Raw genomic sequence first — 19,971 nt, forward strand, 5'->3', positions numbered from 1 at the left:
CAAATCGTTTTTATTAAACAATAAATACATATTATAACATAATACAATATGTTGACTTTTTTTTTTTTCTTTAAATTATCCACGATGCAGATTCAGTGAACAACAATACTCATAAGTATATCACCACTCAGTATTATCATGAATCCATACACTACATATACCTTTGCTAAAACATATTATGGGCAAAAAAAAAAAATTACCAGAAACTTGACCTTTCCAAACTCCCTCCCCCCCTAACCCTACCCTAACCCCCCAACCCTAACATTGGTCTTGACCATCACATGACTATATAACCACGTGGGTATGAGATAACCATTCAGTCCACATTTTTTCAAACTTCTGAGGGCACCCTCTCTTCACAAACACCCCTTTTTCGAGTACCAGCATGTCATGCACCTTCCGTTCAAACTCACTCAGTGTGGGCGGACTCCCCTGGATCCACCTCATAGCGATCAGTTTCCTGGCCACATATAGCAATCTCCCCGCAGCTACCCTAACCGGTTCATTTCCTCCAATTTCAGACACATACCCCAGAATACACACCTTAGGATCTTTTTGAATTCTTAATGTCAATTTACTATTAATCATCTCTACAACTTCCTCCCAATAATTAGCAACTACTGGACAAGACCACAACATATGTAATAAGTCTGCACCATCTTCCATACACTTTGGGCACTTGTCATCACCTCTTACTCCTATCTTTTTCAGGAACACCGGTGTTTTGTACACTCTGTGTATAATAAATAGTTGGGACAGTTTGCCCTGTTCACTTAGAGACACCTTGGGGACTGCTTCTAAAATATCTTCCCACATATCCTTAGACATATCCCCCACGTCAGCCTCCCACTTTTTCATTCTTGAAAGCGGATATCCCTCTAAGAATTTTTCCATTAGAAGAGCGTACACCTGTGATATTAACCCTCTTTTTCCCCCTCCCGACGGAAGAACAAGCTTATGGACCACCTCCATTTGAGCTATCACACATCCCTTCCGCATCGTGACCCCAAGGGCATGTCTTATTTGAAGATATTTATAAAACCACTCCTTGGGGATATTAAATTCCTGCTGCAGGCTTTGAAATGACTTACATGTCTTGTCCTTAATTAATTGTCCAATTCTCGTCACTCCATAAGTTTCCCAGTTCCTAAGTCCTGGTATGGCCAATAGTTCTGGCAACAAGTGGTTCTTTCCAATAGGTGAAAGTTCACTAATACCTCCCACTCCTCTTAGCAGCTTCACTTTTGCCCAAACTTTTTTCATGAGTTCAATCAGAGGAAGTTTTTCCCTCCCTGCATGCATTCCTAAACCTTCCAGAATGCCCATGAGGTCACGACTGCCCAGCCAATGCTGCAATATCTGCCCAGTCATATCCGGTGCTTGTAGATCAATCCATCCCTTAAAATGCTGACATTGGGAAGCCAAAAAATAAATCCATGCGTTAGGGACAGCTAAGCCCCCTTCCGACTTAGAATACTGCAATGTCTCCAGTTTGATCCTAGCCTGTCCATACTTCCAAGTAAGATCTCTAAATATAGAGTGAATTTTCTTAAATCTATCCAGAGGGATCCAAACTGGAGCATTATTCAGTATATATAACAGTTGGGGCATCATAACCATTTTTAAAAGGTTAACTCTACCTACCACCGAAAGAAAGAGCCTACACCATGACCTCACTTTAAGCCTAAAAGTAGCTAGCAAAGGGGATAGATTTAGTTCTTCAAAATCCGCTAGTCTCGGTGTTATATGTAATCCCAGATATTTAAATTTATCCACCCAGGGCACCAAACTATCTACTTGTCTGCCTACCAGGGCCTGCCCGTCAATTGGCATCAAAGAGGATTTCTGCCAGTTTATCCGTAGTCCGGAAAAGCTACCAAATCTGTCAATCAATGCCATGGCCGCATCCAGGGACGCACCAGTATCGCCCAAGAAAAGTAGGGTATCATCAGCGTACATAGCCACTTTATTATGCAGTTCACCATATCTAAACCCCTCTATACTTGTAGATAAGCGAATATGCGCCGCCAACGGCTCTATTGCAAGAGCAAACAATAAGGGCGACAGTGGGCATCCCTGTCTGGAACCCCTGGCGAGGGGAAAACAGTCTGATAATCCTCCATTAGCTCTAATTCTCGCCTTAGGGCTAGAATACAGAACCTGTACCCACTGAATGAACCGTTCACCAAAGCCCATAATTCTCAGGACCCCCCACAAATACCTCCATTCCACACTATCAAACGCCTTAGCGGCGTCAAGCGCAAGCAAGGCCCTGTCACCACCATTATCCGCCGGAATATTTAAGCTAGTGTACAGCCTACGAAGGTTAATAGCCGTTGATTTTCCTGGCATAAATCCCGTCTGATCCGGATGTACTATGGTCAGAATTACCTTGGACAGCCTGTTCGCCAACACCTTCGCCAGTAGCTTAACATCAGCCGTGAGAAGTGAAATTGGCCTGTAGGAATCCGGTATTTTAGGATCCTTCCCAGGCTTAGGCAAAACCACAATTATAGCTTCCTGCATCGAATGTGGTAACGAACCTGCCTCCAATGAGTGCTCAAACACCTTAAGTAATTCAGGGAGTAATATCCCCTGTAGTTTTTTGTATATCTCTACTGGGAGACCATCAGCTCCAGGGGCCTTACCACTTGCCATGTCCCCAAGTGCAGCTTCCAGTTCCTCTAGTGTAATCGGCTCCTCTAGCCTCTCTCTATCTTCTTCTGACAGCACCGATAACTGCGCCTCCTCTAGGAAATCCTTCAGGGCCTCATCAGAACTAGATCCAGTGGAAGTATATAGAGATACATAGAAGCTTTTTAAAATTCCTAATATTCCTTTTGTGTCCTGACACCTGTTCCCCCTGTCATCTCTCAACTCCTGAATACAAGAGGAGCCTCTCTGAGCCTGCGAGACCACTGACAACAAATGACCCACCTTCTCTCCTTCCTCAAAAGATCTCTGACGGTAAAAGCTTCTCTTTCTATCTGCGGCCTGTACCAGATGACATCTCAGCTGCTCCTGAGCAACCTCCAGCGCCTCACTACTAACCATGGTGGGGGATCTACTAAACTCTCTCTCAGCCTCGGACACTAGTACATGCGCCTTGACATCCGCCTCTCTGGTCCTGGATTTATGTTTGTTGATTTCTTTCATCAGAACTCCCCTCAGAAATGCTTTCATGGCGTCCCATACACCTGGTATCGAAGCCGACCCTGTATTGATATCAAAAAATTCCTTAATTTCCATAGAAATCCCAGATAGGTCACCCAACACATTCAACCAATGAGGATTACACTTCCACAGCCTCGGTCCCTGTCTGAGCACCCCCAGGCACAAGTCAATCTGCACCAGAGAATGGTCAGACAACGACCGAGGATGATAAACAACATCCCTAACTAGTGGTAGCATTATGTCGTTAACAAGGGCCAGATCTATACGCGATAGTGAATGGTGCGTGGCGGATCTACATGAATATTCACGCTTATCCGGGTTACGCCGTCTCCATACATCTTGCACTCCTACCTCACCCAAAATATTCCTGAGAGCCGCACTCCCCGGTGAACCACCTGCTCCCTCCACCCGGCATCTATCTAGGGAGTCATTCATCGTGCAATTAAAGTCCCCAACCAACAGCCACGGCAGCCCAGGGAAGTCCGCCACAAAGCCCATGATCTCTCTTATTAATGGGGAAGCAAACGGTGGAGGCACATACACAGACACCAGCACCAGCTGTATTCCATCTACCTTACACACCACACACACATACCTGCCCTCAGCGTCCACACACTCCTGCATATGTTCATACCTGATACTCCTATGCACAATCATACTTACACCTCTAGAATGAGAGGAATGAGTTGAATGTAACGCATGGATCACCCAATTTTTATTCATCCAGTGTAAATTTTCTCCTGTCAAATGCGTTTCCTGAAGACAACATATAGCCGGCTGAAACCGCCCCAGATACTGAAAAATGCACTGTCTTTTCCGTGCTTCAGCCATCCCTCTCACATTCCAGCTTAAGATTCTAATCGCCTGTGACATGGTAAAATTTTAAACCATATTTGAATCTCACACCCCATTCAGATAACACTCGCTCATAGTTCAAGACCCTAACCTTCCCCCCCAACCTTTTCCCTACCCCCCCACCCCCCTCCCTCCCTCTCATACTCAGGTTACTGTAGCTGGGGAAACCTTTCCCTTTCTTATCCACTTCCCACATTAAAACAAGGCAATCCGAGAGCAACATGCCCTTCAACCTACAATAAGCATAACAATTTATAACACTTTTCCTCAGGTAGAGAATCCTCCCCACAACTGAGAAATACATTTTACTATCATTACCGCCTGCTCCCTCCTCAGGAACTACCATTTGGTAGCATTACATAATACACTCCCTAACTGGTGCAACATTTAAAGCAATCCTAGAGTGTAAATGCATATATAACTTGAACATAAGAAACGTATATCTGCCTCCTTCAAGTGTCCAGGGCCCCACTTCTCAATTGTCGCTCGTGGACGTCCAGCCACTGCGTCGCCTCCTCCGGATCTTCAAAAAATCTGGTGGATCCCAATGCCACCACACGCAGTTTAGCAGGAAACAGCATAGCGTACTGGACTTGTAGAGCTCTCAGCCTTTTCTTTATATCCATAAATCTGCTTCTCCTCCGCTGCACTTCGTTGGAATAATCCGGAAATATGGATACTTTCACCCCATTCAGGACCATCTCCTCATTGTCCCTAGATTGTCGCAGGATAGTGTCCCGGTCTTTAAAATGGAGTATCTTCGCCAGTATGGGACGGGGAGGTCTGCCAGGCGGAAGCGGCCGCATGGGGACTCTGTGCGCCCGCTCCACCGCATATAATGAGGATAGACCTTTTTCATGAAATAATTGGTGCAGCCATTTTTCCACAAATTCGGTGGCATTATCCCCCTCCGTCTTCTCTGGCACACCCACAATCCGCAGGTTATTCCTTCTGGACCTGTTCTCCAGGTCATCTGTTTTGGCGTATAACGCCGCTATATCTTTAGCAGATGATTTTGCCGCCATTTGCATAGGCTGGATAACGTCCTCAATAGTGGACACCCTCTTCTCCAATTCAGAGGTGCGTTCTGTGATTTTGTGTAGGTCATGCCTAATTAAAGACACATCCGACCTCAGGCTGCCAACCTGTACTGTAAGCACCTTCAGTGTGCTGTTACAACTGGCCACAGCGGCCATAATATCTTTTAGAGTAGGCTCTGCTCCATCCACAACTTTAGGGCCTACCGCGTCTTTTGCCGGCCGTGCAGGGGTTAATGGCGGCCAATTTACCGCGTCCAGGGTCTCCCCGTCGGTGGATTCATCCTCTTGTCCAGAGGAAACCTGAGCGTCCATCTCCTTCTCCTCAGCCCAGTCTCCCCCAGCACTCTCCGTGCGAGCAAACCTGCTCAGCTTTGCGGCAGCCGTCTGTCTCGTCTTGGGCTGTAAGGCCGGCCCCTCTTCTTCCTCGGCGCCATGCCGACTCTCCTCTGGCCTGTCACAGCGCGGCCCTTTACCGGACTTTCTAGGCATGTCGGGACTCAAAAGATCAGCACCACACTCTCCTGTCTCCTCTCAACCACCAGGTAGGCAAGGATCTGCGAAATAGGGGGTTGCTACCACTCTAAAATCAGGATGTCTGCAGGAGCTCAGTGCGGTGCGACCTACTCCATGCGCTCTCAGGCCACGCCCCAAATATTACATTATTATAAATATATTCCCAAATGCCTTTCATTAGTTATAATGGCTCGTTTTGTCTAGGTAGAAACAAAATGTCCGCCATCCTATTAGTATACAAAACCTGTCCTAATAAGACAGGAGGGCAAGTTACTTCAGAACACTGAGGTAAAGAGCTGCCTCATCCTCCTCTCTGCTCCACTTGTCAGGGATTATGATCCTGAATACGGCTGATAAGGTATTCAGCTGAATCTCTGTAGGGTTGGAGTCCATGAGGAGACATGAAGGAGAGGAGAATGAGACAGCTCTTTAGCTCAGTGTTGTGAAGTAACTTGTCCTGCTGTGTGATTAGGACATGTTCTGTGTGTACTAATAGGATGGCGACCATTTTATTTCTCCTAATGATTCCTCCCCAGACAGAACGAACCATTATAACTAATGACAGGTATTTGGGAATATATTGATATATATAATAAAGCAATATTTAAGTGTTTTCATTTTCTTAATTCCCGGAGAACCCTTCAACCCTATCAAGATGACCTGAAGAGAGTTAAGCATGCAAGGCCTCCTAGAAATACTCATAAACTGAGTTCCAAAATTCCTCCTGAACAAATCTTATTTGCAGCTTCCAGAAATGTTTAAGAATCTACAGGTTAATAAATTCACAGGGTTCACTTACCTTTTCTCCCAGAACTGTGAATGTTGGCTCAATAAAATTCATGAACAGTGTGTGTTATTAGTTTAATTACAAAGTGTTCACTTACTTTTTCTTCCATCTGTAAGGCTACTTTCACACTTGCGTTGTTCTTTTCCGGCATAGAGTTCCGTCACAGGGGCTCTATACCGGAAAAGAACTGATCAGGTATGTCCCCATGCATTCTGAATGGAGAGTAATCCGTTCAGTTTGCATCAGGATGTCTTCAGTTCAGTCGTTTTGACTGATCAGGCAAAAGAGAAAACCGTAGCATGCTACGGTTTTATCTCCGGCTAAAAAAACTGAAGACTTGCCTGAATGCCGGATCAGGCATTTTTTCCCATAGGAATGAATTAGTGCCGGATCCGGCATTCAGAATACCGGAATGCCGGATCCGTCCTTCCGGTATGCGCATGCGCAGACTGAAAAAAAGGTGAAAAAATAAATGCCGGATCCGTTTTTGCCGGATGACACCGGAAAGACGGATCCGGCATTTCAATGCATTTTTTCGACTGATCAGGCATTTTTAAGACTGATCAGGATCCTGATCAGTCTAACTAATGCCATCAATTAGCATACATTTTGCCTGATCCGGCAGGCAGTTCCGGCGACGGAACTGCTTGCCGGATCTCTCTGCCGCAAGTGTGAAAGTAGCCTAACATCATTCAGTCACAATATTTTTTAGATATTTATGGATTTTCCTAATTTAACATCATTTTTTATATCTTCTTGTAATATTTCAATCAGCCATCAGTTAATATAGACCCAAATGACCTACTACAACGAAACTTGTTTTTGTCATCATGACAACTCCCCATCTTTTGTTATAATGACCTGCTGAGTTTTTCGTGCTCATATTTGAGAATTGCCATTTTCTGGCCACTCTCACAACTGTGTTGTCCTCGACAAGGTCCCTGGCCACAAGTTCTCTACTTCCAATACATGTTCTTGGGGCGTAGCTAAAGGCTCATGGGTCCTGGTGCAAGAGTTCATTGTGGGCCCCCCATTCCCTCGGTGCTTTGTGGCCAGGGGCAGGGAAGCACATAGCCTTCATATTGCGTGAGGCAAAAATTGAAACACTCCCCCCCCATGCCAAATTCTTGACTTAACCCCTTCCCTCCAGCAATAGGTGTAACTTGACCAGCATGCACTTTCTATACCGGTGTCTTCTTATGCGGCACAAGAGTCTTTGGGCCCCCTCAGGCTCCTGGGCCCGGTAGCGACTGCTACCTCTGCACCCCCTATAGCTACGCCCCTTGCTTGTATCTTTAGGCCTCATTCACACGCATTTTCGCCCATAAAATAATGCACAATACGGAACTATATGTGGTGTTCAACAAAGCTCTATATAAATTGCCTTGTCACGCACTGTTTCTCCTTTAGTTTCGCTCAAAACAGTGATTCTGGTGGAGACATTAACTGACTGTACGTACAAGTCGAAGAACATGAAGTAGTTAATATAATTTTGTATGCGCCATTTTATAATTTTATATGGAGAAGTAACTCTGACGATACACATTTTGGCATTGCCTCTTGTTATCGAATTTTTTCAAGCCCTAAGGAATTAATTACTCTGGAAACTGATGCACTACACATGTTTTAGTTCAGTGTAATGTGTCTCAGATGACAGAAGGCAAGTGCATTAACTAAACAGGAGATAGGGATATGCGTAGGTTTTACGGATGTCTTGTCCACACCTAAAAAGTACAACCATGGGTCAGCTAAGTACTCAAGTACAAGTGTTTGAGAGGAAGATACAATATGTGGGCTGTATCTTAGTTCTTTTTGTGTTTTACAAAAGGTAAATGAAATAATGGGGCAATTTATTAATGTAAAAGCTAATGATAAATGTCTCCATTGAGATTTTTTCCAAAATATTGCAATATTTCGTACAGTGCTGTGACAACTGTGAAGTGGGCAATAAAAGTAATGTAGAATATAAGCCATTCAGTTGACTTCCTTTTTATTTTTAATCATTGTATTATAGGATAGTCCAATAGCATGTTAATTTAGAGTTTTTGGTTACTGTGTATTGCAGATTTCATGTTTCCTTGTCCAATTCAGCATGTAAGATAGTAGTCCCACACCACTGACATGTTACAGTATAATGTTTTTTTTTCCGGTGGAATAATAGGTATGCTTTACATCAAACCTAAAAAAAATTCAGTGTTTCATTTTTGATTCACCTGTGTGTATAATATTATGTTAAGTGTTCTGTTGCAAATATGAGTGCAGACACTCATGTAACTCTTGGATAGCAATGGTTTCCAATTTGCTGCTCTCCAATGAATCCCATTACTGACCAGTTAGAACATTCATAGTCATAAATAGGTCTTAAAGAGGACCTTTCACTGATTATTACACTATGAACTAAGTATACAGACATGTAGAGCGGCGCCCAGGGATCTCACTGCACTTACTATTATCCCCGGGCGCCGCTCCGTTCTCCCGTTATGCCCTCCGGTATCTCCGCTCACTAAGTTATAGTAGGCGGAGATTCCAGTCACTAAGTTATGGTAGGCGGAGTCTGCCCTTGTTCTGCTCTAGCGCTGGCCAATCGCAGCGCAGAGCTCACAGCCTGGGAGGTTATTTTCTCCCAGGCTGTGAGCTCTGCAATACGATTGGCCAGCACTACAGAAGAACAAGGGCAGACTCCGCCTACCATAACTTAGTGAACGGAGATACCGGAGGACATAGCAGGAGAACGGAGCGGCGCCCAGGGATAATAGTAAGTGCAGTGAGATCCCCGGGCGCCGCTCTACATGTCTGTATAGTTAGTTCATAGTGTAATAATCGGTGAAAGGTCCTCTTTAAAGGCTATGTATACCTTTTGGGGGCAATTTTTTTTATTATTGTATTGATTTTGAGCTAAAAATCTTTTTTTCAATGGGTCTTTATTAAAAATGTCATCTTGTTTTGTGTACATAGCTGAGATGCTATAGTTGCAGCCTGTGTATTTTCTGTCTTTTCCGTCACTTGGACAGCTGACGGACTCCTTATCTCTGCTCTCTGACATTATAAACACTTATTATAGCTCAGTTGTTATCTTACTGATAAGAATATGGCTTATATACTGTAAGTGTTTAGGACCTCTTAGTAGTTTAGAGATAAGTTTATTAGATGACCGACACAAAGTGAAAGTACCAGTTACACAGTTAGAAAAACAGTTAACCCTTTGTGACAGAATGGCTCGATATTTTTAATAAAGGCCAAAAGGAAATATTATTTTTATATATAAATGACTAAAATGCAATCATACACAACAATTGCCTCCAAAGGCGTACATAGACTTTAAGTGATGCGCATCGAACCATTAAGGAGCCAGAGTGGAGGATGGGAGGAGTAGTGACTATGACTATGTGTCACAGTGGTTTCCCTTAGGCCATTGGTCCCTAGGGCCATTGCAATGAGAGGAGGGTGCACCCTTTCTTCCTTTGGGGAACTCCTTGTGGTTGGAGCTCCTGCCTGATGATAGTTAGGGGTGCCCTTGATGTTTATGGTTGTAAGGGTGCGTGGCCAGAGGTGTAGTAGTGCAGTGGCAAGCGTATGGTGTGGTAGGAGTCCGGAAACCAGGCCAGAGGTAGAAGAATAAATGTATTTTTTTACTGAATGCAAAGTAGGAGTTGTAGTACATCCAACAATAATATGTACAAAGTGCAAATCCTTTTCCCAGATGACGAGGTATAGAGGCTGGCACAGTGGCAAATAATGGCACACTTAGTATACTATCTTGCTAAAGTCTCTCTCTCTCTCTCTCTGGAATCTCTGGCTCGTAGCTGTAGCCTGGCAATTATGGCTGTAATGTCCACTGTGGGCAAGGACATACTTAAGTGTGATGGATGTCTTAACTGTAATCCCTCACGAACAGCAAAGTCTGGTTAGCTGTAGTCGCAGGTTACCTTGCTGATTCCTATGCTTGGCCATGCAGATTCTACACTCTTTCTTTCCTTTCTTTCATACTATTGTATGTAACTTTCACAGAGATCGGTTAGTCTCTGGATTCTGAGGCCTAAGGAGAAGGAGCACAAGGATTTGCTTCTTCCCTCCTCACGCACTTACTAGTCTAGACTCTCTCTAGTCAGTAAATAGGATCAGCCCACTCCTGCCAAGAGTGGAGGTACAGGGCGATCAACCCTGTCCCTGCCATCCATAACTGGTCATTTTCGGTGTACTTAACATTACATAACAGTACATAACATTACTAACTATTTGTAGATAGTGATGGACGAACTTTGGCTGGGATGGTTCGCAGACGCGAGCACGCGAACGTGATCAAATGTTCGCGATACGCAAGTTTGCGGCGGGCCCCATTTACTTTAATGGCAGGCGAACCTGAAAAACTTCAGCTTATAATTGCAGCCACCAAATACTTAGTAGAAGTGTACAAATAGTCCCACACACAACATGGACAGTGATATACCAGAGGGGGATCAATGACAAAAATTCCAACAAAAAATATGTATCTTAATCAGGTGACATTTCTTATGCGTCTTAAAGGGAAATTCTCTGAAATGTGCCCTGTTGGAGCCTAGAAAATTTATATTTTAGGCCACAGGAGTACAGGCCTTAAAAATTAGGCATTCACCTGACATAAAAGAAATTGTGATTATGTGGCTCAAGGTACAATATGCGGTCACCGAATAACAATTTTACTGTAGTACACTTTTTTTTCACTTTTTTGGGGGGGCAACTGGTATATCACACTAGGCATTCACCTGACATAAAAGAAATTGTGATTATGTGGCTCAAGGTACAATATGTGGTCACTGAATAACAATTTTACTGTAGCCCACTTTTTTTTCACTTTTTTGGGGGGGGCAACTGGTATATCACACCAGTAGAAATTATTTGTTCCAATAGCGTTTGTCACTATCTGTAGCTGAGCTAACGCAGCAGAACGGCGAACAAATGCTGCACTACCCAAGTGCACTATATAGAAAGTATATAATTGGTATATAACACCCCTGCTTCAATCAGTTTTTTTGGGGGGCAACTGGTATATCACACCAGTTGCAATTATTTGTTCCAATGGCGTTTGTCACTCTGTGTAGCTGCGGTAACGTTGCAAAACCGCAAAAAAATGCTGCACTACCTAAATGCACTATATAGAAAGTATATTACTGGTATATAACACCCCTGCTTCAATCAGTTTTTTTGGGGGGCAACTGGTTTATCACACCAGTAGAAATTATTTGTTCCAATAGTGTTTGTCCCTCTATATAGCTGCGGTATCGCAGCAGAACTGCACACAACTGCTGCACAATACAAATGCACTATAATATAATTTCTATGTTAGAAAGTATATTATAAGTATATCACACCCCTCAGTAAGTCACACCTATCGATAACACACCTATACCAGTCCTTAAAAGGACTTTTGTGGGTCTATTAGCTAGCGTTTGGTGTCCCTAACAGTCTGTACCTGCTCCACACATTGCAACCTCTCCCTACACTGGCAAATGACTAAATGTAAAATGGCGGCCAGATCAGGTTTATTTATAAGGTAGGGGGTATGTCCATGTGCTGAAACGTCTCAATTGGCTGTCCTGTAACACCTGATGGGTGTCATGGGTCAAAGTTCTTCACAATGTAAAAGAATATGGCGCTGGCGGACATCAGCATATGTTTGCCCGTTCGGCGAACCGCGAATGCCTAATTTTACGATGTTTGGACTACCACCAATTCTTTTGGCCTATATAATCTGTATTGCTACTTCACCATCCAAAGGTTGAGTTGTTTGTTGAGCCACGTCCCATAGTTGTTATGTTTCATTGGAGCCACTATCGTAGAAGTTTATGATTAAAAAAAACGACACATAGCATTTGGTAATAGTCAAATTTACTGAAACCCAAGCCCCCCAAATAAAAAAACGGCACACAATTTTGCCAAAAATTGTGAAAACTTAAATAACAATATATGAAAACAACAGTAGTATAGACACACTTTTATAATTCAAATAATTCCCTGCTGAAGGGACCAGGAGGAAATGAGGTTCCCGGCCTAACCTGGTCTTGTACCACCCGATAACGTGGCACAGGTAAAGGTGGGCCATGGGGTTGTTGTTGGCTAGGCATGGGAGCATGCTGCGAGCATGCAGACAGGATTTTGCACCGGACTGTATTAATTTCTGATACAATGTCTCCCTGGTATGGGGATGCAAACATCTTTATAACCATGGCCAGTCCTGCTACACATGGACCCCCCTCAGTAATAGCGCCAGCCCCCTCACCATCGCTTCCTCTGGGCCCTCACTCCTCCTCTTGGCAAGGAACTCAATGACTCTGGAGTCAATCTGTTCCCGAATCGCTTGCGCAGAGGAAGACTGGGGCACATTTCGCCGACGCCTAGGCTGAGGCTGCTGTGACCTTTCGGGGCTCCCCTGGGAAACGGTGGGCGGCTCCACGGACTGTTGTTCCGTCTCCTCTGCCGGTGTTGGAGCTGGACTACTTTCAGGGGAGAAAGCCGCTGGAGTCTCACTTCCCCCAAAATCCGACTCTTCCGGGTCATCCAAACTGTCCACAGTACTGTATAGAAAAATAACAAAAAAACATATATTAACCCCTTCCCTGCAATCTGTCTATATACGTGCTATTTGCACATGCCCCGTGCAGATAGCACGTGTATAGACGTCAGGCAGCTCTTTAATCCAAGCGCTGCAAAACGCTTGGATTAAAGCTTCTGCCCCTGCACTGCTGCTGTTTCGGACAGCATACAGTGCAGTAATGCCAGCAAGGGACCAATCAGAGTGGTCCCTTGCCGGCAATCGATCCGATTGGTTACTCTGAAATCAGGTAGTGTCCTCGTGCCCCCCGATCTATAAAAAATACACATATTAGGTATCACCGCGTCCGTAACGACCGTCTCTATAAATATATCACATGATAGACCCCGTCCGATAAACACCATAAAAAAACAGTGTAAAAAATGCAATTTTTGTCACCTTACATCACAAAATGTGCAACAGCAAGCGATCAAAAAGGCTTATGACCCCCAAAATAGTACCAATCAAACCTTCACCTCATCCCGCAAAAAATGATACCCTATTTAAGACAATCGCCCTAAAATGGAGACTATGGAGACACTAAAACATAATTTTTTTGTTTCATAAATGCTATTATTGTGTAAAACTTAAATAAGAAAAAGTATACATATTAGGTATTGCCACGTCCGTAACGATCTGCTCTATAAAACTGTCACATGACCTAACCCCTCAGATGAACGCTGTAAAAATAAATAAATAAAAACTGTTCCAAAACAGCCAATTTTTTGGTCACCTTGCCCCATTGGTGTGAAGATCCCGCATCTACTGGACCCAGCGGTGCGTCCCAGAGGAGAAGACATCTGGATTCAGGAGTCGCGTCTGGTGGGAACACAGCACCCAGGCAGCCAGGCGAGATTTCATGGGGATCGTTAGCGCAATTGTTGCAGGGTGTTGGTAATGGGAAGGGGGGGGCGGTGAGCCCCAGTTGGATTTAAGCAGGGGTTTGGGGCAGATTTTGGGGGGTTTGGCGGGTTTAGTGGCCAACTGGGGAGTGGGAGGAGGGTCTCCACTGCAGGCGTGGGGGTTGGCGGGAGCATCGGGGTCAGGTGGGGAGCCCAGGCGGGGGTTAACGGGCGTGGGGGTGTCGGTGCAGACTCAGGCAGGGGAGGAAGCGGTAGAGGACAGTACGCGGTTGGATGACAAGGCAAAAGGCGAGGTCTATGTTTGTTTTGAGGGGCCTTTGGGGGCTCATTTAAAGACTGAAGTTAAGGAAAGGATATGGAGGGGGGATTACGTGGAAATTTTTTCTCTACTTCCCCTTGAAAGATTCAACCTGGATAGGGTGCGTGCGGAGGATAGGAAAAAAGAGGAGGAGGAGAAACGCAGGTTTCGGTTAATACCACAAACGTTTACCAATTGGTTGCAGGCGTTTGCGATATTGGCGGGTGTGATTGGGGAAAAGGCGCCGGAAAATTGTTCGGCCCTGTTTTGTTATTTAGATGCGGTCGGTGAGGCCTATCGGACATATGGATGAGTTGCTTGGCTGCGGTATGATGAGCAATTCCGGCAGAGGAAGGCGGTGCGTCCGGAAATACGATGGGACCACAAGGACATCGCCTTGTGGCTAAAAGTGACGGCACCTGTGCTGTCGGGGCAGCCCTTTCGGGGGAGGCGGGCAGTGGGGGTGCACCAACCCTGGCGACTGCATCCGCTAAGGGCTTGTGTTTCGCGTTTAACGAAGGAGGTTGTCGATTCGGGGTTAAATGTAAATTCAAGCACGAGTGCTCTGGATGCGGGGGGAATCATGGAGCGGCGAGATGCTTTAAGGGCGGTAGACAAAAAGGGGGCGATTCTCATAGCAAAGGGGGAGACGCCGGTGCGGCTGGGAAGGATGGAGGCGTATCTCACTAGATACCCCAATAGAGAGGCGGTGGCCTTGATTAGTGATGGTTTTCGTGTTGGTTTTAGGATTCCGTTCGTGCCAGGGGGGGCGGTGTTGTAAAGAAGGAACTTGCGGTCGGCAAGGGAGCATCCGGAGGTTGTGGCGGAGAAGCTAAGCAAGGAGGTGTCACTAGGGAGGATGGCGGGCCCATTTTGGGAGCCGCCTTTCCCTGATTTACGGGTGTCACCGCTGGGGGTAGTCCCCAAGAAAGAGGTGAACAAGTTTCGCCTGATACATCACCTGTAGTTTCCGAAGGGATCGTCAGTCAATGATGGTATTGACCCCGCACTGTGTTCGGTAGTGTATACTTCCTTTGACGCGGCGGTTACCTGGGTGAAGCGTGGGAGGGGGGCGTTGCTAGCGAAAATGGATATCGAAGCGGCGTTTAGGTTACTGCCAGTGCATCCGTATTGTCACCATTTGTTGGGGTGTTTTTGGGATGGTTTTTTTGTTGTTGATCGTTGCTTGCCTATGGGGTGTTCCTTGTCGTGTGCCTATTTCGAAACGTTCAGTACCTTTTTGGAATGGGCGGTGGTGGATTCATCGGGTTGTGAATCTCTGATTCATTATCTGGACGATTTTTTGTGTATAGGCCCCCATGCGTCGCGGGTGTGTGCATTGTTGTTAGAGACGTTGCGGTCACTTTTTGAGCTGTTTGGGGTTCCGTTGGCGGCGGAAAAGACGGTAATGGAATTAAGTTTTTTAGGGATAGTGATCGATTCAGTGAAAAAGGAGTGTAGATTGCCCGAGGATAAATTGGTGGATTTGAAAGGGGAGGTTGCGAGGGCTTTGCGGGCGAAGAAGCTGCAGTTGCGGGAGATTCAGTCACTGCTTGGGAAACTTAATTTTGCGTGCCGGATTATGCCCATGGGGAGGGTGTTCAGCAGGCGTTTGGCTGGGGCGACGGCGGGGGGTAGTAGCCCCGCACCATTATGTTCGGTTGGGGAAGGAATTGCGAGCGGACTTAATAGTGTGGAGCTCCTTTTTGCAGAGGTATAACGGTCGCTCATTATTCATTGGGGAGATTATAGACTCATTTGAATTTGAATTCTTTACTGACGCGGCGGGAGGTACTGGTTTTGGGGCGTTTTGTGGGGGGCAATGGTGTGCTGGAGGTTGGCCGGTTGCGTGGTTTGAGCGACGCTGGGTGAAGAATTTGGCTATGTTGGAGCTATTTCCGATAGTGTTAGCGGTTCTGCTGTGGGGTGACGTGGGGTGACCGTTTTCGAAATAAGAAAGTACGTTTCCACTGTGATAACTTGGGGGTGGTTCAGGCGATAAACGGTTCGTCGGCTTCGTCGCCGCTAGTGGTACGGCTCCTTCAGCTGTTGGTGTTGGAGTGTTTGTCGCTCAATGCCTGGGTGGTGGCGGTGCATGTGCCAGGGGTGGAGAACTGTGTTGCTGATGCACTTTCTCGTTCGCAGTGGGATCGTTTCAGGCGACTGGCCCCGGAAGCAGAGGTGGTGGGGTTGCAGTGTCCGGCGTGCCTGTGGGACCTGTTGGAGGAACCGTAACGGGGCTCATTCAAGCATCTTTGGCGCCCGGTACGAGGGGTATGTATTTTAAAGCGTGGAGTTGTTGCGAGGCTTGGTGCAGTGATCTGGGCGGGGAGATAGGGGAGTTAGAGTTTTCTTTATTGAAGTTCATGGGCCATTGTAGGGAGGAGGGGTGGTCGGTGAGTAAGATGAATGGTTATATGGTGGGATTGGCATTTGGGTTTAAGTTAAGAGGGATGAATGATTTCACCAAGTCGTTTTTGGTGACCCAGGCATTAAAGGGATGGCGTAGGTTGAGGACAGGGGAGGATACCAGGAGGCCAGTGTCGTTCGCTTTACTTTTGCAGTTGGGTGACCAGTTGAGGGGAGTGTGTAGGTCGGGGTGGGAGGTCTGGTTGTTTAAATTGGCGTTTTCTTTGGCATTTTTCGGGGCACTCCGATTGAAAGAGCTGGTTTGTCCGTCGACTAGGAGGATGGGGGAGTTGATGAGGGATGATGTTGATTTGTTTCCTGACAGAGTGGAATTTGTGATACGTCGTTCGAAGACAGATGTAGAAGGCAGGGGACGCAGAGTGGTTTTGTTTGGAATTGCGGAATGTGATATGTGTCCGGTCCATTGCTTTCGGGAGTTCGGGGTCAGGGTTGGGGTGGGGCTGTCTCCATTGCTGACACACGCTGATGGATCCTTTTTGTCCCGTTTCCAGTTTTCAGAGGTATTCTCAAAATGCTTGGATCGGTTAGGGTTGGAACGTGAGGGGTATTCGAGCCACTCCTTCAGGATTGGAGCCGCGACTGAAGCGGCACGGTTGGGTTTGGGTGAGGAGGTCATTAAACGGATTGGGCATTGGGAGTCGACGCGTTTTAGGTCCTATGTGCGTTTGAATCGCTTGTAGGTGGTTGGTTTAGTTTACGCCGGGGGCAGGTGGGTACGGTCTGGTTGCAGTGGCGTACATACAGGGGTCGCAGGGGTCGCACTTGCGACCGGGCCCGGCACTCCAGGGGGCCCGGCCGCCTGTGGACCCGCCCTGCAGTAGTGCTGTGCCTGTAAAACCCGGGCGGCAGGCCCGGGGCCCGCCCCTCCAGTGTTGACTTTCCTTGTTGCCAGCCCTACCCTCCCTTGAGTCTCCTCCCCATGAGTCTCCTCCCCGGCCGCCTGTGGACCCGCCCTGCAGTAGTGCTGTGCCTGTAAAACCCGGGCGGCAGGCCCGGGGCCCGCCCCTCAGTGTTGACTTTCCTTGCAGCCAGCCCTACCCTCCCTTGAGTCTCCTCCCCCTGAGTCTCCTCCCCGGCCGGCGGTGCGGCTTGCCGGACATGACATTGCCTCTGACATCGCCAGTCAGCTGGAGAGCCAGGAGGAACTAGGGTACACCCCGGGAAAAGCGCAGCCGCGCTGAAAATAATATGGGGAAATATTAACGGCGACCTTGACAGCTGGATATGTAAGTGAACCAGAGAGTGGCCGGCGATCAAAGAAGATCCCTGGACTGGTGCAGACAAGTGATCACACATGACCACTGGTGAGGACAGACACCCTATAGAAAAAAACCATAGGGGTGTAATTACTGAAATAGGATGTGGACACCTATACTTATCAATGGAGGAGGGTGACAATTGAACAACAGGTGCGCAGCGGGTGTATGGCAACGCATGTGCTACAATGCCGCATCACCTAAGAACAAGATGTATAAACAGGCAAAATCAAAGTGGCCATAAGCAAAACGAAGTATAAATAGTGTAATAACTAATATAATAATACATAATGGCCGTTGCCCCCATAATAAATAATGATGCCTTTCAGAAAGTGTTAGGTAGTGGCCTAATATACACTGCTCAAAAAAATAAAGGGAACACAAAAATAACACATCCTAGATCTGAATTATTTAAATATTCTTCTGAAATACTTTATTCTTTACATAGTTCAATGTGCTGACAACAAATTCACACAAAAAAAAAAAAATGGAAATCGAATTTTTTAACCCATGGAGGTCTGGATTTGAAGTCACCCTCAAAATTAAAGTGGAAAAACACACTACAGGCTGATCCAACTTTGATGTAATGTCCTTAAAACAAGTCAAAATGAGGCTCAGTAGTGTGTGTGGCCTCCACGTGCCTGTATGACCTCCCTACAACGCCTGTGCATGCTCCTGATGAGGTGGCGGACGGTCTCCTGAGGGATCTCCTCCCAGACCTGGACTAAAGCATCTGCCAACTCCTGGACAGTCTGTGGTGCAACGTGACGTTGGTGGATAGAGCAAGACGTGATGTCCCAGATGTGCTCAATTGGATTCAGGTCTGGGGAACGGGTGGGCCAGTCCATAGCATCAATGCCTTCGTCTTGCAGGAACTGCTGACACACTCCAGCCACATGGGGTCTAGCATTGTCTTGCATTAGGAGGAACCCAGGGCCAACCGCACCAGCATATGGTCTCACAAGGGGTCTGAGGATCTCATCTCGGTACCTAATGGCAGTCAGGCTACCTCTGGCGAGCACATGGAGGGCTGTGCGGCCCTCCAAAGAAATGCCACCCCACACCATTACTGACCCAATGCCAAACCGGTCATGCTGGAGGATGCTGCAGGCAGCAGAACATTCTCCACGGCGTCTCCAGACTCTGTCACGTCTGTCACATGTGCTCAGTGTGAACCTGCTTTCATCTGTGAAGAGCACAGGGCGCCAGTGGCGAATTTGCCAATCTTGGTGTTTTCTGGCAAATGACAAACGTCCTGCACGGTGTTGGGCTGTAAGCACAACCCCCACCTGTGGACGTCGGGCCCTCATATCACCCTCATGGAGTCTGTTTCTGACCGTTTGAGCAGACACATGCACATTTGTGGCCTGCTGGAGGTCATTTTGCAGGGCTCTGGCAGTGCTCCTCCTGTTCCTCCTTGCACAAAGGTGGAGGTAGCGGTCCTGCTGCTGGGTTGTTGCCCTCCTACGGCCTCCTCCACGTCTCCTGATGTACTGGCCTGTCTCCTGGTAGCGCCTCCATGCTCTGGACACTACGCTGACAGACACAGCAAACCTTCTTGCCACAGCTCGCATTGATGTGCCATCCTGGATAAGCTGCACTACCTGAGCCACTTGCGTGAGTTGTAGACTCCGTCTCATGCTACCACTAGAGTGAAAGCCCCGGCAGCATTCAAAAGTGACCAAAACATCAGCCAGGAAGCATAGGAACTGAGAAGTGGTCAGGTCACCACCTGCAGAACCACTCCTTTATTGGGGGCGTCTTGCTAATTGCCTATAATTTCCACCTGTTGTCTATCCCATTTGCACAACAGCATGTGAAATTGATTGTCACTCAGTGTTGCTTCCTAAGTGGACAGTTTGATTTCACAGAAGTGTGATTGACTTGGAGTTACATTGTGTTGTTTAAGTGTTCCCTTTATTTTTTTGAGCAGTGTATATAGAGGGACATGCCAGAGAGTAGTAGTAAAGACCACACAATTTCTTCCAGCAAGTGGGGGGGGGGGGGGGGATTATATGAAGGAGACGTGAAATATCATCATTGAGGCCAGTGGGTTTGGTAGTCTGTAATCTGAAGATCCACTGAGCCTCTCTCTGCAGCAAAAACGGTCTACATCTCCCCCTCTCGCTGACATCCTGATTTGTTCAATTCCTTGAAACTGCACCGAGGTTACCTTGCCTTTATCAC

This window comes from Bufo bufo, chromosome 1 (genome assembly GCF_905171765.1).
Source record: "Bufo bufo chromosome 1, aBufBuf1.1, whole genome shotgun sequence".
Classification (NCBI taxonomy): Eukaryota; Metazoa; Chordata; class Amphibia; order Anura; family Bufonidae; genus Bufo; species Bufo bufo.